Raw genomic sequence first — 18,777 nt, forward strand, 5'->3', positions numbered from 1 at the left:
AGTGAAGATGTCACCCCACAGAAAGACAAAGCCACCCGGAGGGAGGCGAATGCAGAAAACCCAACCTGTAAAGATCCTCGTAGAACGGGGAAGATGGGTGGGCGTTAAGGAATCTGCGGCTAGACTGTGTCTCTACCAGATACATCGTTACCGAAGGTAAGTAACTCATTCATCTGATAGAGAAATCTAGCTGTAGATTCTTTAACTTAGAATAGATACCAAAGCCATACCCATAGAGGAGATGGGTCTGCGACTGAACCCCACCAAGTTCCAGAGATAACTTAGCCGTCAACAAGGTGACGAAACACAGTGGGGATATCAATGCCGGCACAGCCAACACCCGACCACGAAGCTCTGACAAGAGCGGAGAGCAATGGGAGGCAAAGGCACCACAAGCTGTGAAAGAACAGCACGAAAACCCTCATGTGTATACCGGGTTGAGAGAAAGAAGCACAGAGCCAGAAATGGCGGTGAGGAAGTGAGAGTCCATGGCTTCATAAAAGAAGATGAACTGAGCCCAGGGTCCGATGGTCCGCAGGATCTGATGCATCGACAGAAAGCAAGACACAGAGAGAGGACAAAAAGGTATGACAGTCAGTGCATACCGGTGGCGTAGGGACAACAGTGGAAAAAAGCACTTTTGAACCTGCACCAGCTAAGATACGTGGGGCAGCATTGGCAGGAAGCCGACCCATGGCCAGAAAGTGCTAGCATTACCAGAAACACAAGACACTCCAGTATGCAGTCACTCCTTCACAAAGACATGTGAAAGGGCAGACGGCAAAAAGCAGAAGCACCTAGAACAGGACCACAGTAAGACTGGTATCCATGTGGAGGTTAGGAATACATATAAGCATACCTTGTGGACACCAGAACCACACCAAGTATAGGGAAATCCCACTGTAGGTTAGCATGAGCAGCCCAGATGTGAAGAACTCATTAACAGGCAGGCATAAGTACCAACAGTCATGGTGAAGTAGATTTGGACAGGACAATGTCTAGATCCGTAAGCGTCACCAGCCACTCAGCCACCCGTCCGGGAGCAGCCACGGTCCCCCGCTAGACAGATAAGGAAATGGAGCAGGACACGAAGGTGGAAACAGTCAGGACCAGTGTAACGCCCTAGGGATTGTCAGACAAGACCACATGTCTCCAGCCACCGAGACTCCCTGGTGGGAGGTAGCAACAGCAGAGCGGAAGAAGGTTGCAAAGCAAAAGCTGCCTGGAAAACCAGACCCTGAGCTCTACGGTGAAGGGACAAGCAGACAGGATCGTCTGGAATCGGGCGATGCCGGCCAGCAATGGCCTGATCAACAGGGTCACCAGAGGAGGGCCGTGTCAAGGTACCAAGCAGGATGTCAAACAAAGACCCACCAAGGGGCAGCAAAAGCTCCATGTCCACAGGCGCCATGAGGAGAAGATCAAGTAAAACATCAGAGGGCAGGGAAACCACAGGAGGCTGCAAGTGAAGAATATTCGCAGCCCTGCAAACAGCCCTCGAAAAGCCACACTAGCCTCTGTCGCCATTCTGGGGGGTGACAACAAACCATCTGTTGGGGACGGTTGGAGGCTAACTTGTCCACTAGACAGTAAAGGTGGAGGAGCCTGAGTTTGATCCGAAGGCCATGGAACACTAGTCACCTGCACCAAGGGTCACCAAAATGACCCCGGGCACAGTGAGCGCAGAGGGATTTCATCCTCCTGTAACAGAGGAACCATAGGTGCGGGCACCAGCACCAGCGACTCGACCTCCACCTGCGGGGAGGAAAGAGGTTGAGAGAGCATCACACTCGGTGCCACAGCCGACGTCCACGCTGGAAGCCGCAAAAGGCTATGCGACGAATGGACAGGTGGGCTGGACAGACGACTGGGATGCCCCTCCGGGTCGTGTCCAGATATCGTATCGAATCAGGAATGCACACAGACGGCGCCGAGGATGAATCTTCCGGAGAAGATCCGACACGAGTGCCTTCCTCCTCTTTGGGACCCGAAGGCGCACCAGAGAGAGGGGGGTGACCCGAAGAAAGACTGGAGAGCCCTTGAATAGGCCTCCATCTGGGTCCTAGTTGCTACGACACCCGTAAAGGGTGGGTATGGGGGAAGATGACTCCTGTGCACCTGTGCCTAGCAAAGACCAAGAACAGAGCGCCCCAGCGTCACGTTTACCGGAGGGCGACCTCCGTGACTTATGCTTGTGCTTACCGGTCTCTGAAGGACGTCTGCGGGAACGACCCAGTGAGCCGGCCCGATCCCGAGAGGGAGATGGGCGGCGTGAAGGCGAAGGACCAGACATCCGGGTTGCCAGCAGCTTCATACAACGCTCCCTGAGGGACTTTGGTTTCATCTGCCGACAGGCGTCACATTCTTCGGAGTCATTGTGCACTCCCAGGCACCACATACATATTGCGTTCAGATCCGTGACAGACATTTGTCGCGTACAGGTCTCACATGCCTTAAAGCATGAAGGCATCGCACACTGTACCGTGACGTCGAAGGCGTCGAGAAGGCCTGAAAAAGAGGACAAGGAACCGCTGGTTTTCCTGGACCCACGTTGGGACGTGAAAAAGAAGAAAACTGACATCAGCCACCGGGAGGGGCTCATGTGGCTCTGCTGACATCACATCCATGGACGACGCCAGAGTGGAGCCGTGCGGCACCGCCCCCAGGCACGCAGAGGTGTTGCTGCAGAAAGTTTTCCAGATCCAGTCTGACGCTTGGGGATATTCTAAGATAAGGAATCTGCGGCTAGATGTCTCTATCAGATAAAGGTTTTCGTGGTTCCAGGACGTCATCCCGGCCTCTCCACAGAGTTTTGAGATGCCAGACTCTCAAAGAGCCATCCTGTATTAATACATGGGTACTGGAACACTTGCAACACCAATTCTTGTTAGTGTCCAATCTAGAGACCACTGCAGTCAGGACCTATGTGCACAACAAGGGACTTCAGGACAGACAAGGCTCAGAGAAGAGTGGTCCTGAAGTCTTGTTTTTCTTCCATCTGCAGGTCAAACCGAGAACCATTAGAGCCTCCACAGCAAGAGGCCAGCTGACCAAAGACTTGTGCACCTGAGCCCCACAGCCCAGGTTCAAGCCAACAGCCTGTGCCCCCTTGTTCTAAAGACCTTCACAAGTCAAGCCCCCCTTTGGGTTCTGCCAGACTGGTTCGCAAATCCCTCCTTGCAGCCTTTGGTTTCAGGTGCCTATTGCTTTCAACAGTATAGAGCTCAAGGCTACCAACCTATCCAGCACCTCTGCATCTGGACATGCCAGGGCTGGAAAATTAAAACTGCTGGTGGTTTTTTGGACCTTGGCCCCTAGCACCTTAAGTTCCAAACTGGATCCCCGAACTTCGACTACAAGTATATGTTTGCAGTATCTGTCTTTCCTGCCATAGGATAACATTACTGCGTCTGAGGTTCATACCTCAAAAACTGTTATTTGTGTATTTTACCCTTTTCTTGTAAAAGTCATAACTCCATAAGTACTTACTTGATTCCGACGATCTTGATCTCTAAAATCATATAACAATCTGTGCTATTTTTATAAATTGGTCTAAAATTCTGTTCAGAGTGTACAATTTATTGACTCTGTGTGTGCAACAGATGCTGAACACTCCCCTCTGATAAGCCTAGTTGCTCAACCACACTACAACAAATAGAGCACTTGGGATTATTAAAATAAGCTCTGTAAACCAATATGGGCCGCCAATACTTTTTGTATGGTGTGCCCTTACATTGGGCCTCTACGTAAAAATGTCAGCTTCCAACAATAATACTTTTTTGACAAAATGTTTTATATGTCTTAATGAAAGTGATAGGAAATGAATGGATTATTAGTAGGTTAACAGTAAGTCATTACATGTTCTAATGGATGCCATTTTGAGATGAGATGGCACCATCTCTAGCAGGTTTAATAAAATTGCTTTAGTCTGATAGGCCTGTATGGGGGTATCATGGGCTTAAGGATCAGGGCTCGCTAATTCTGTAGACTGTTAGGAAGGTGTCACCATAAGTATTTCCACATGCCTACTTGTCCATATTTATAAAGGAATGCATAATATTAAGTAGTGTGTGTATAATAAAGTACTTTCCATTTATAAGCAAAGGTATTGGCAGGACAATGATTTATTGGGTGTTGTTTGTTATATACATGCAGACTGGGGTACTAGCCCACGCCACTTCCTCTGGAGTAGGCCTTGGCGCGCCTTCCCTTGATACCCTGATATTTGGTTCTAAGCAGACAGAGGCGGAGGACCTATTACTTAAGACCCAACTAATAACCCACTTTCTTGCACTGGTGGTTAGGTGTGCATGTTGGGGTAGGGTCTGATCAGAGATCTGGCCCAGTGCCCAACCCCCTCTGCATACTTAGGAAGGCCTTGTGCAGCAGGGAGTTGGCTGCAGGTTGCCAAACAGTACTGGGAGTATACTTATCTTTGAATATGATAAAAAAACAAAGGTTATATTATGTTATAGTTAGATCTGGTAACACAATCTTGACTTATGTTAAAAAACACTAATATTTACTGAAAAAAAGATCAAAGTGATGTTACAGTTAGCTTTTGTAATAATAACTAATGTTTAAAAAACGAAAATCACTCACATTCAACAGTTAAAGGTAGTGATATCATTATGATTTGTGAATCAGTCATGCACAGCTTTTGACCTCACATATTACATCACTCAACTTGTTAAATGAGGTCATTGATTGTTCAAATTACTCTACTCCATTTAAAAAAAGAAATGTGTTAGTAAATGGCCTGTAGTCTTATAAAGTATGTAGGAGAGTAGGGTCTGCTTCCTATGGTCACCCCCACTTTTTGCTTTTGCTTTACTGGTTTTCGACTAGATGTGGCTTTGGGCCTGCTAATCAGACCCACAGCCCAGATGCACTCTCTCTAAATTCACACCATGTACTATAGGTACATCCACAATTGGGAATTGGTTCACCTTATCAGCCCCTGTAGAAGTGTACTCTAGGTACTCAGGGCATAGGTGTAACCAAAGCCTACCAGAGGCTGCAGCATGTATTGTGCCACCCCTGGCTGGCAACTCAAATAGACACAACTGGCTGATCACTCAGCTGGGGCAAGGTCATGTAATCACCCCTTGCTTAGGTGTAGTATTCCTATACCTTCATATATATAGACACACAGTACCCTATAAGTCACCCCTATGACAGGCCTTAACAATCCTAAAGGCAGAGTGCTTGGTTATGTGTGAGATGGTGCTCTAGCATGAGCTGAGCCTGTCTGCAGCTTTCGGAACCATGTCCTTATAGCTGTTCTATGACATTGCCATACCATATACTCTTAAGTGCATTATGAACCTCGCGGTTAAATGCCAACTTTGGTTTGATCACAGCTGCGTCCACTTCAACTTCAGGAGAACCACGACCCACCACCACCCACAACAGGCTCCCCGCAGGAGCTGGAACAAGATCACCGCCGACCAGCTCACCACCTCCCTCAGCCAGAACCCTCCCGCCAGCGCAACAGACCCCAACGAAGCTGCCCGCAACTTCACACAGTGGCTCACCAACTGCGCCGACGACCTCGCACCTCTGAGGAACCCACCCAGCAGACCCGGCAGCAAGAAAGCCTCGTGGTTCACCAACGAACTTAAAACATCCAAGAAAAACTGCAGCACCCTGGAAAAAGCCTGGCGCCACAACCAGACTACAGAAAACATGACAGCCCTCAAGAACTCCACCCGCATACACCACCAGCTGATCCACACCACCAAAAGAACAACATTCAAAGAACGACTGGACAACAACACCCACAACAGCAAGGAACTCTTCAGCATCGTCAAAGAGCTCTCCAACCCCAGCGCCGGAAACAACATCACACCCTCGCGAGACCTCTGCGACTCACTCGCCTCATTCTTCCACCGCAAGATCGCTGACATACACAACAGCTTCAGCACACAAACCACGCACCGAACCACCGAACCAACGACCCCCACCACCAGCCTCTGCAACTGGACCCCGGTCAACACCGAAGCCACCACCCGCACGATGAACACCATCCACTCCAGATCCCCTACCGACCCCTGCCCCCACCACGTCTTCAACAAGGCCGACTCCATCATCGCACCCCAACTCCGGGACATCATCAACATCACCTTCACCACCGCCACCTTCCCGGAGAGCTGGAAGCATGCAGAGCTCAGCGCCCTCCTGAAGAAACTGACAGCGGACCCCACCGACCTCAAGAACTTCTGCCCCATCTCGCTCCTCCCTTTTCCTGCCAAAGACATCGAGAAGACCGTCAACAAACAGCTCGCTGCCTTCCTCGAGACGAACGGATCCCTCGACCCCTCACAGTCCGGTTTCCGAACCAACCACAGCACCGAGACCGCCCTCATCGCAGCCACCTACGACATCAGATCCCTGCTCGACAATGGGGAAACAGCTGCCCTCATCCTCCTGGACTCTCTGCAGCGTTCGACACAGTTTGCCACCGCACACTAATACAGCGCCTCAGCAACACCGGAATCCAAGAGAAGGCACTGGAGTGGATCATCTCGTTCCTCGACGGAAGAACCCAGAGAGTCCGCCTCCTCCCGTTCCGATCCGCAGCCACCGAAGTCATCTGCGGCGTACCTCAAGGATCCTCGCTCAGCCCCACCCTCTTCAACGTCTACATGAGCCCCTCGCGGCCATCACACACCAACACAACCTTAACATAATTTCCTATGCCGACGACACCCAGCTGATCCTCTCCCTCACCAACGGCCCCGCCACCGCCAGAGCCAGCCCGCACGAAGGAATGAAAGACGTCGCCAAGTGGATGAAGAACAGCCACCTGAAACGTGAACTCAGACGAGACGGAAGTCCTCATCCTGGGATCATCCCCCTCCGCCTGGGACCACTCCTGGTGGCCCCCTGCCCTGGGCACCACCCCCAAGCCAACGGATCACGCACGAAACCTGGGCTTCATCCTGGACTCCTCCCTCTCGATGACCAAACAAGTCAACTCCGTCTCGTCATCCTGTTTCAACACCCTGCGCATGCTCCGAAAGATCTTTCGATGGATCCCCACCGAAACCAGGAAGACGGTCACCCAGGCACTCGTCACCAGCCGACTGGACTACGGGAACACCCTCTACGCGGGAACCACAGCCAAACTACAGAAAAGACTCCAGCGCATACAGAACGCCTCCGCATGACTCGTCCTGGACATCCCCCACCACAACCACATCTACGCCCACCTCAGAGACCTGCACTGGCTCCCCGTCAGCAAGAGGATCACGTTCAGACTCCTCACCCATGCACACAAGGCTCTCCACGACCTGGGCCCCAAGTACCTCAACAACCGCCTCACTTTCTACACGCCCACCCGCCAGCTGCGATCGACCAGCCTCGCCCTCGCCACCGTACCATGCATTCGCAGAGCCACCGCCGGAGGAAGATCCTTCTCCTACCTGGCGGCCAAGACATGAAACTCCCTCCCCATCCACCTACGGCTGACCCAGGACCATCTCTCCTTCAGGAAGCAACTCAAGACCTGGCTTTTAGAGCAGTAATGGACCCCTCCCCCCCAGCGCCTTGGGACCCTAGCGGGTGAGTAGCGCGCTATATAAATTAACTGATTGATTGATTGGTTTGGCTGTATCCAAACATGTCGTGTAAGGTGTCATACGCTTTGGAATACTAACCCCTCGCCAATTCTGGCGACGGGGGTAGCATTCCACCCTTCTAGAGGGAGAAGACATGTTAGTTCTGACTATCCCGGTTAAAGTTAACCAGAGCCCCAGCGTCACAAAATGGACGCTGCTGGCACAGACACAAGTCTGACCTCCTGCTGCTGGGAGTCCTTCCAGTCACGGAGGTTTGGACAATAGGTTTCCTGCCTGGAGAGGTGTGAGCACCACCCCAGACAGGACTTTGTGTATTGGGACAGTGAGGGCTGAATAGATTGAGACACTGCCTGGGACACACTAGGTGCTCCATGCATACCCCAGTTCAAACCGGTTGCTGGGGCACTCCAGCCCCAGCTCTGGCGCGAAACTGGACAAGGGAAAGAGGGTGTAACCACCCCCCTTCCTGGTCCCACCCATAGGAGGGACCTAGAAAGTAATCCAGCCCCTTTTAGTTGTATAAAGGTAGGAGCTGAGTCCTGAGAAATCAGATTAGATCCTAAACTGAAACTTGATACGAAACCCTGGAGCTTCGACGTTCTACTGAAGCTGAAGACTGAAGAATCTCCCTTGTGGCCAAGGAGTGACCACCCTGGGCAACCAGGCACCATCCAGCAAATCAACGGCTTGCTTTGTCGACGCTCCCGCCGGGACCCGAGCACAGAGCCTGACAAGACCCAGACTTCCAGACCTCTCTGACCCTCTCTTCACGACTGCAGCATAGCTGAGATCTGTGGAGGCGACGAGACACGTGGGACCGGACATCTTGAAAAGTCCACGACTTGCTACCTGTGCGTGCAGCTCATGAGGTATCCTCGAAGCTGTGCACTGGGGATTGAGAAGCCCCGAATCCGAGCACCACCTGCACTGAATATCCGCCCTCCACTCTCCACGAGTTCTGCGTCGGGCCCTTCTGCTTGTGTCCTGCTCGAAGCGTTGTCCGGTTGCTGGCCCGTTGGCTAGTAGCCTCTGTGACGACAATCCTTTCGAATCACCTCACTGGTCTGGTTGCTCCAGACTGGCCCCAGCCTCCCTGCAAAGGTGAGGCCACTCAGACCAGAAGCCTTCTTTGAATCCTGCGTGGGTTGCCTTTGCCAAGGCTTGTTGACTCCAATCCAGCAGTCGACCCCTCCATCTGCGAGAACCTTCGTGGGACAGCTCCTCTCCAGCATCTGGTCGTCCTTGACACCTCCTGTTCCGCGTGGCTAAAGAGACAAGCTTCACGACAGCACCTGATTGCTCCTCGACGTCGTCTGGTTCCTTCCTGGTTCCACCCGGTCACTGGCTAGTGACCCAGACTCTGTCCCCTCTGCTTTCAGGTCTTCTTCATCCTGGATCCACCCTTGGATCCACCCGGACATCTTCCTCCTGGTTGCCTGCAGCATCTTTCTTCACAGGCTCCTTAGGCTTCAACGGCGAAACCACACACATCTTCACACCTATGCACCCGCCTCCTGTGGGTGAGGTAACGCGAGTACTTTGGTGCTCCCATGGGTATTGACTATCCAAGTGTCTAGGTTTTTAGTTGTTTCCTCGTAGCTAGACCGGAAGTGTCCTAAATCCTTCTTTTCTTAACTTCTAATGTCCCCTTGACTTAACATTGACTCTCGTGTGTGTGTAAAGACACTGCACGCGCCGCCTGTGGGCCTCCTACTCCTAACCTAAGGGTCAGATAGTGTAGCCCCAGCGATTCTCTAGGCCCTAGGCCTTTCCTTTTCTCGTGACATGGTACTTATACCACTTTCTTAGTATATGGTTTGCTTCGCCCCTTGGGCCTAACTGTATGTTGTGCAACTTAAAGTATTCTAACTAAGTATCTTGTGATGTGCTTATGCCTCTGATCTCATAAAGAGTTCAGAGGCGTGTGTTAGTAAATAAATACATATATATTTTATATATATCCTGTGTGGTGTCCTTTCATTTGATATTCAAGGGGTGCATATGGTAAAACAACTGGCTTTACACGCCCTCAAGAGTCTTTTAGCCTAAGACTGTTCTGTCCACGCTACCACTAGGACAGCTGGTCTATAAGGGTGACTTTACAACCATCACCATAAGGGTTGTTTGGACTGGTGCAAGGTGCTCACTAGAATAGTGAACATCATATACCAGGCCAACTTCTCACAAAGTATACAATAGATAATATACTATAAATTACTTCATGTTAATTTGTAAACTTTTTACTTTTCTAAAATACCCAATTTTTAAACACATGCATACATGCGGACAAGTTACTTACCTTTGGTAAAGCCTTATCTAGTAGAGACATGATCTAGCTGCAGATTCCTTACAGTCATCTATATAGGTGCCACCTCAACACGTTGACATTAAGTTACTTTCACGACTTTCCAAACCAGGAGCGGGGCGCCATGAAGTGCACTGACTTGGGTGTGTTTTTGAACAACTAGGGCCCTTAACCCCTTCGCTGCGGGGGTAATTTCCCTGCAGAGCTGGGGGGGGGGGGGGGGGCGCGCACAGCGCTCCCATGCTCATGACGAGCTGAGCTCGTCATGAGCTACAGTGCTCCTGTGCTCATGATGAGCTCAGCTCGTCACAGGTGTATTGGCTCCCGTGGAACGCTCAGCACAGCAGGGGAATTCTCCCCGCACCTGAGCGTTACACGGCCCATGACGAGCTGAGCTCGTCATGAGCACCTGAGCACCGTGCCTCATGACGAGCTCAGCTCGTCATAAGCATGGAAAAGGTTAAAGGGAGCAGCCCTGACCTTAAAAACCTGTCCGCGGTGCAGGGAGGATGGGTGACCCAGTAAGGAATCTGTGGCTAGTTCATGTCTGTACCAAAGAAGGTGCTAGCAAAGGTACGTAACTTGTCCATTAGATAGAGATATCTAGCTGTAGATGCCTTACCTTTGAATAAATACCCAACCAATCTCATCCCCGAAGGAGGGACTGTAGACAGGCTTAAACCAGGAAATCTTGCACGACAGAGCGGCCAAAAAGTCTGTCCCTGCGGACATGATTGTCCAGGTGGTAGTGCTTGATGAAAGTGTGCAGTGATGTCCACATTGCTGCCTGGCAAATGTTGAGGATTGGGACTCCACGTTACAATGCAGTGGTAGCAGCCCTAGCTCTAGTAGAATGAGCCCTTAAGCCTTCAGGCAGCTGCTTTTTGGCCACAGCGTAGCAGATTTTAATGCTAAGGACGACCTGACAGATCGTCCTTTTCTGCAACACACAACCCTTCTTCACTCCCATGAAGAGTTGGTCGTCCACCCTGAACTCTATTGTGCGGTCAAGCTAGAACAACAATGCTCTTTTTGGGTCCAGGAGGTGGAGTCCCTCTTCTTCTTTAGAGGGGTGTGGAGGAGCGTAGAAACTGGGCAAAATTAGATTGCCCTACATGGAATGGTGTTACCACTTTCAGTTAAAAAAAAAAGCCCTGGTGAGAAGCAACAACTTATTAGGGAAGCTGGTCAGGTAAGGAGGCTTTGATGACAGAGCCTGCAATACTAGACTCTCTATGCCAAGTCTGGAGCTTGAACAATGACTTGGACCCGGTTGCTCCTGACCTTCTTGAGCACTCTGAGCAGGAGTGGTATGGGTGGAAAGGTGTATAGAAGGCATGAGCTCCACTCAAGACAAAAAGAGTCTCCGAGCGAGAGCGGCCTTGGAAACTCCAGCGACAAAAAACTGCTAACGTTGTGTGTTCTTGGTGTTGGTGAACAACTCTATTCAAGGCTCTCCCCACTGTTGAGAGACCATGCATCAACTTCGGATCAAGATGCCATTTGTGATCCGCAGGGCCGTTTCTACCATTAGGCAGGACTAGGCGGCCGCCTAGGGCGGCAAAAGGGGGAGGGCGGCAAAAACATGCCTGCATGAACATTTGTTAAATAAATATACCCCTTTTATTTGTGTTGTACTTGTTAGAATACAGCGTACCGCCCAGAGAGACTGTGATTAGAGTGAAATGTGACAGCTACCATCGGCAAATCACATTTAGAGCATCTCGTCATTTTTTTTCAATAATTGTTATGTTTTCATAATCTTGCCATATTTGTGGAGCTCTACTCTGCGGTATCTGTAAAAATATCATAATAAAGAGCACAGATTTGCGCTTGGGAAAAAATTGTTCAAGCCCCAGGGCCTGCTAAAAGAGACACGATTTAGGCTTCGTGTTTGAGAGATCTGGACCTACGTGAAAAAGGCAATACCGAGTGGGCCTGTGAACAAGGTATGTTCATTATTTTTGCGGTAACACTTTTTATTGTGCTAAACACAGGTCTGTGCAACTTTACATTTACATTACATATCAGAATGATGCAACTTTTCAGTCAGCAGTTTTTTTTAAGAATGTATTTCTTTTAGCAATTCCGACAGTACAGTACAAAAAACCCACTACAATTGTATCCATCATCCCAAACACGCAGTAGGTCAGGAATATTCCCACTCCCAGGGACCAGTGATTACAAAACAGTTCATTAGAAATTTACCATTACTTAGTTTATCCTTCTTCTCCGAAATGAGCCTCACTCCCCATGATTGCCAATAAGCCCCTACCCCTCAGATTCTCAAGTCTGCACAGTTATTTTAAAGTAAACAGAGTCTAAAGATTAGACATCATATAAGTGTGCTTTTTCGGATATTGAGAGAGAAAAGTGGCAGGAGAAAAGCTTGAAATACGTAGGTGTTGACGAGCTGTGAACAGTGCCAGATCAGTATGTTCTATGTATGACTGCAAACCCCCTCTCCTGTTTTGAGTGTGTTGTCTATATGTTGGGTTCTATAACTATCTGCGATGAAGATGTCCAAGATGTGTGTGAAGGAGGGAGGTTGTGCACTAGGTTTCGGTGATGAAGAGGGCATCTAGGTTATGTTGGGGGAAGACTAAAGAGTGTGCATTGATAGGCACTCCTCCCACAACACCCTCAGTTGATACGTATCAAGCAGGCAGAAGTATTTGCATGCCTGAATCCAGAAGTGGCCCTGAAAAAGATTATTCTGGCATTGCGTGATATCTTGTCTAAGATAAAGCTTGCTCTGTCTCGAGAATCTCGTCCCATAAAACAGCATACTGTGTATCTACCTGTGTTGGGTGTGATTGGAGGTGGTAGAAGCCAGTAGCTCTACTGTTCTCCCAACTCAAGCCCATGATAGCATAACTGAGTTAATACCCTCAGAACAGGGCAATAACACATACATAGCCGCAACAATTGAGACAAATGACTTACTTTAATACGAATTTGACTCCAGATTATATAAAGAGGCGCCAAAGCTGGCCTCTATTCCCCAACACCTGGATGACAGGGGCGGAGAGTGATGGTAGTAAAAGGGACGGGGCGGCATTTTTCAATTCTCGCCTAGGGCGGCAATACACCTAGAAACGGCCCTGGTGATCCGCTAGGCATCGACGGCTGAGGTTGACCGCACTGGCGTTCAGAGAATCTTCAAGGTGTTGAAACACCAGGGATGTGCCCTACTGCTCTAGCAATGTCCAGAGATGCAGGTCCCCTTGAAAAAGGGCACAGGGCCTCACCCTCCCCGCTTGTTGTAGTACCACATGGCAGTCGTGCTATCCATGAACACTTAAAACAGCTTTCCCTTGGTTGAAGGAAGGAAGGCTTTCAGTGCCAAGCAAATCACACGGAGCTCCAGCAAGTTGATGTGGAGTGCCGGAGACCAGATTCCTGTCATCTGCACCTCTCCAAGAGGGCCGCCCCATCCCAGGAGTAATGCACCTGTCAATACTGTGTGATCTGGGTGGGCAAGGGAGAGTGGCCTGCCTCTGACCCAATCACAGTTGGTTAGCCACCACTGCAGGTCCAGCGCATGAGATCTGGACCATGTCAGAGAGATTCCCTTGATGCCGTGCGCTTTGGAACTTAAGGGTCCACTGTAGAGATTGCATATAGCATATGGCATGTGTCACAAGCAGGATGCAGGAGGCCATAAGGCCCAGCAACCTAAGAGTTACTCTCACCAAAATCCAGGATAGAGGCTGAAATATTGGTATTATAACCTGAATATCCTGGACTTGCTGTTCAGAGGATAGACCCGGAACTGAACTGTGTGCAGTGCAGCTCCAATGAAAAGGAGTGTCTGAGACGGAGTCAGGTGTGACTTCGGCCCGTTGATTGTGAACCCCAGCACATGTAGGAGGTCTGTTGTAGTCTGGAGGTGAGATACGACAGACTGGGGTGAGCTCGCCTTTAATAGTCAGTCATTGAGATAGGGGATGACTGGTACTCTTGATCTGAGCAGATGTGCTGCAACCATCGCCAACGCATGGTGAATACCCGAAGGGCACTGGTAATGCCAAAGGGGAGCACAGTGAACTGAAAGTGCTTGTGGCATACCGTAAACCGCAAATAGCGACAGTGAGTAGGCGGGACGGAAATGTGAAAATAGGCATCCTACAAGTCCAACGCTACCATCCAGTCTGCTGGGCCAAGGGCAGACAAGACCAGAGTGAGCATCTTTTCCTTTTTGAGGAAGTAGTTGAGAGCTCACAGATCTAGGATAAGGCACATGCCCTTTTCCTTTTTTGGGAACAGAAAGTAGCAGGAGTGACAACCACAGGCTACTTCTGATGTCAGAACACTCTCTATGGCTCTCTTCGCCAAGAGAGCCTTGGCTTCCTCCCAATAAAAAGTCAGGAGATCCTCCGTCAGCTGGTCATAAGTTGGAGGCATGGAGAGAGGGGTAGTCTCAAAAGAGAGGGAGTAGCCCCTTTGGACTAACTGAAGAACCCACTTATCCGATGTGCTGTTTTGCCACTGGTGGAGGTGATGGCTAATATTGCCACCAACTGGCCGCCCATGATCTTAAAGGGCCAGACTAGGATGTTTTGGAGGCTGTGTTTGCAGGGGGTGGTGGTGGACTGACCTGACCGATGTCCGCCTGACCCACAGGGCCGGAAGGAGCCACGCCCGCGCAGAGGTTGCTGAACTTGTGCTGTCTTGTGGCTCGTGTATGGCTGAAAGCACCTTCCGTAGCCACGAAATGGGCAAAAAGCAGACAGGGGATGTGTGCCCACTGAGAGGACCAAGGGCTTGGCCATAGCCTGCAAGTCCTTAACTCTCTAGTGCTCTAGGGTCACGTTTGCTTTGTCTCCAAAGATACAGTTGTCATTTAAGGGCATGTCCATGAGGGAAGCCTGGACATCCCCAGACATTGCAGAAGTTTTCAGCCAGGCATGGGGTCAAACAGCCACTGTTGATAACAACGCTCTGCCCATTAAGTCAGTCATGTCAAGCCCACAACGAATGGTAAATTTTGCTGCATCTCTCCCATCTGATACCGCTTGGGAGAGGTTGGCCCGGGCCTACTCTGGGACCGGTGGCAGCACTTGCGCAACCGTTTCCCACAGGGAGAGGGAATAATGGCCCAAAATGCATGCAGTGTTAACCGACTGCAATGCAAGGCTTTCAGAAGAAAATACTTTCTTACCCGAGCTATCCAGGCTCTTGGATTCCCTGTCAGGGCGTTGGGAAGGGAACACAGGCCTATCAAGTCAGGCAGGGTGCAACATATTCCACAAACAGAACATGTAACTGTACATGTTTTGACTGTAAAAACACGGAACTGTCGTTTTTACTCTAGAACAGCTTAGTCGCCCAATCAGCGAGTGCAGAGTTGCACATTGACACCTCACCTCTGCTAACCCTGGAACAGGGCAACCAAAGTGGGTCATCCAAGTTATCAAACAACTTGTTACATTAAGCCCGACTTGATTTCTGCTAGAAATGAATATAACAAGTTGCAGTGTGCAACTTTAGCAAAGTTGCCACATTGTTGCCTTCAGTCCACTAACCCCCGTACTGGTTGCACACAGGGTCCTGTAGCTGAGACAGCTTTATGGCTTCCTGGGGACAAACAACTCCCAGGAAAGGATACAACAGGGGCATACTCTGGAAGGAGTTGTGATCTCCCTCCTGCAGGAAGCCACACAAATCTTGGCCCAAAAGGCGAGCTTCAAAGGAGAAGCCGTCCTTGATGGGTAAATGGGTAACAATTGGGGGTGGGGCTGCCCCAATGTTCAGGCAGAGAGGTTGGCCCCTGGGACAGGAGAGGGGAAGCCACATTTTAAACTGGTTTTCAAAGGGCATGTAGTTCCCTTGGTAGCTACACCTCTGAGTTGGGCTAGGGGGCTCCACATGCATGGACAGCACCTACTGAACCTGGAGGCCAGCAAAGGAGAGGGATTGTGCCCTGCTCATGGAGAAAGCATCTCCAAAACCCAGCCAAAGCCAATAGACTCCAAGGGTAAATGAGCTGACCTCCGGCTTGGCAGTTCGGGCTGGACTGTTCCCATGAGGCACAGGGTCAAGACTTATTTGCATATGGCCAGGTCTAAACTGGGGTGGCTTGGTGAGCAAAAGAATGGTGGATTTAACCCAGATCTCTTGACTCAGGGTGAATGTTTTGATTTGTTCTGCATTCCGTCCATCGAAAGTGTGTCTTTTGACCTCCTGCTCACAGTATTGAGACACAACAGCTGGGAAGCCTGCTGGGGTAATTTGGTAGCTTACATTTTTCTCAACCGCTACTATACAGCACCATGGACCAGGACCTGACACACAAAGTTGCGCCTGAGTTTGCTGAGCCCGGGAGTGTTGTCAGAATGTAGCTGGGACCCCCCACAGGACCAGATATCCACCCAGAAAGGATTGGCCTGCCTGTGACCATGAAGCTGGGTGACCGGTAGTCCAGTGGAGACTGGAGTTCTGCCAGCGCCCAGAGGACTTCAAGGTAGAGTCACCCTGTGACCAGGATCGCCTCACCCCCTTCCTGGACAGAGGAGTAGTTGCAGCACGACCCCCGTCGACAGCATCACATCAACAGAACCCTTTGAGCATTTTCAGCATCCTTCATCCCTTGCACCAGAACCACTTCCAAAGGAAAGCCCTGTGAAGGATAAAATTGCCTGGAAGTGACTGAAGTCTGCTGCACCCCCTGAGGTGACTATTTCTGAGGACCTAGGCGACCTGCTGTAGTTAGTGTCCAATTTGTTGAATTTGACAGAGTGTTCATTGTTGAGTCCAATAACCTGATTTACTATACCTTGTAAAAACTATATCTCCAGAACCCTCCTATGGATCGTTTTTGTTTAGGTGTCTAAAAATATGTCAAATACAGTTTATTTTTTATAAACAGGTGTCAGATTTCTTTGATGTTTTGGTGATTTCTTCAATTGCTTTGCCGCTGTTTAAATTCCTTACACGGGTTCCTTTGTGTAACCCTTGCTGCTCAGAGCCACAGCTTAATCAGGGTAGAGCTGAATGTTTGACAAACGAAACCTTAGTGTCCTAAAGGGGTTGATAAGAGTATACAAGGTGAGGTTGCACAACCACACCATATAATACACCCCATTTCCTCACATTCAACATTACACCTCTATAGAGGTCAATCATGTATTCTACTCAAATATGCAAATTTACATCTCACATAAGGTTTATTGTGTGTAATGCTCATGTTTTCAATATCACATCTCACTCTAGGTCTATTGTGTAATGGTCACATATTCAACATCCCACTTCAAATGTATATTGTGTGTAATACTCACATAATCAATATGACACCTCACTCTAGGTCTATTGTGTGTAATTCCCATGTAATCACTATCACACCTCAGTCTAGGTCTATTGTGCCAAATGCGCATGTCCTCAATATCACATCTCTCTCTAGGTCTACTCTACGTAATGCACATGTATTCAATATCACACCTTGTTTGGTCAATCGTGTGTAATGCTTATGTATGCAATAACACACTTCATTCTAGGTATATAATATGTTACATGCTCGTATTCAATAACACGTCACTATAGGTATATTGTGCATAATGCTCTGGTATTCAGCAGAACATGTAAATCCAGGTCTATTGTGTCTAATGGTTGTGTATTTAATCAGTCAGTCAGTCAAAACCCCTTTATTCGGTTAATAAAAGCCATAAAAGTACAGAACAAACAACGATTATCATACCAACAATCCAAATAGATTAAATTCATAATACATTTTGGGTGAATAACCAATCACATAACAGTAGCAAGCATTTGCAATGCAATAAGACTCACATTTACGCAAGTTTAAGCTATTAGCATTGTAAATGACAAATGCGTCTTATTTGTGTTTCAAAAATCAAAATATTAAAAAAAAGGAATTATCATTTACAATGCCAATAGCTCAAACTCGCGTAAATGTGAGACCTGTTGCATTGCAAATGTTTGTTGTTCATGCTAGTGCGGAGCTACCGTAAATGTGAGACCTGTTGCATTGCAAATGTTTGTTGTTCATGCTAGTGCGGAGCTACCTGCAGTCTCACACCTAAATGACAGTGTGATGATGAGAAACAAATGCACTTGTTATTTTTTTTTGTAAATATCTTTTTATTGCAGCAACATCAGAAAGGCATACAGTATATTCGATCCATTCCCCTTGGCGCTCTATTGAAGCGCCGCTCCCTCACCCCTGTATCACACAGCCATTCAGCTCACACCCCGGAGGTTGAGCGGCAATATCATGGGGGAAAAAAGAAACTGCGCTGGAGCATTCTGTATAGGTCTATAACCACCAGGTGGGTGGGAAATGGCAGAGCTGCTTTTCGGTCCCAACGCTCCCTCTCCCATGCCCCAAGTCCAGTTGAACCAAGAGTCACTTTTCACCCTCCTTGAACAAACCCCCCCCCCTCAACACTCTCATCCCCACCTACCCCTCCACCCTCACCCAGAACTACCCCTAACCGCCCTCCCGCCCCCGGCCAGTCCCCCCACCCCCCCAGGCGTGCCAGAGTATCACCTAACCGAGTTCTCAACCCTCCCAACTAGACCAGATCCGAAGCAGAGCACCAGGATTTGTCAGCGACCATTCGTAAGTCATCACATTGGAATGCAAAGGTAGGGGAGCATCAGCGTGGGCCTAAGCCGTCCCCCCGTCAGGCGGGCGCCCCGCTGGAGCCGGACTATGCATCGGGGAGTCCTCCTCTTCCATGTCCAGGAGCGTGAGATCTAGGACCAGCCCCTCCCACGCCCTGGCCCTCTCCAGTGCCATGTCATTGCCTATCCTGAGCGCGGCCTGCAGACGAAGCTCACCCTCACACCTAGCCCATTTATGCAGCTCAGCCTTCCAGCGCTCTACCACGGGGCCCCTGGATGCCTTCCATTGGGACGTAATGGCCC

This window comes from Lissotriton vulgaris, chromosome 12 (genome assembly GCF_964263255.1).
Source record: "Lissotriton vulgaris chromosome 12, aLisVul1.2, whole genome shotgun sequence".
Lineage (NCBI taxonomy): Eukaryota > Metazoa > Chordata > Amphibia > Caudata > Salamandridae > Lissotriton > Lissotriton vulgaris.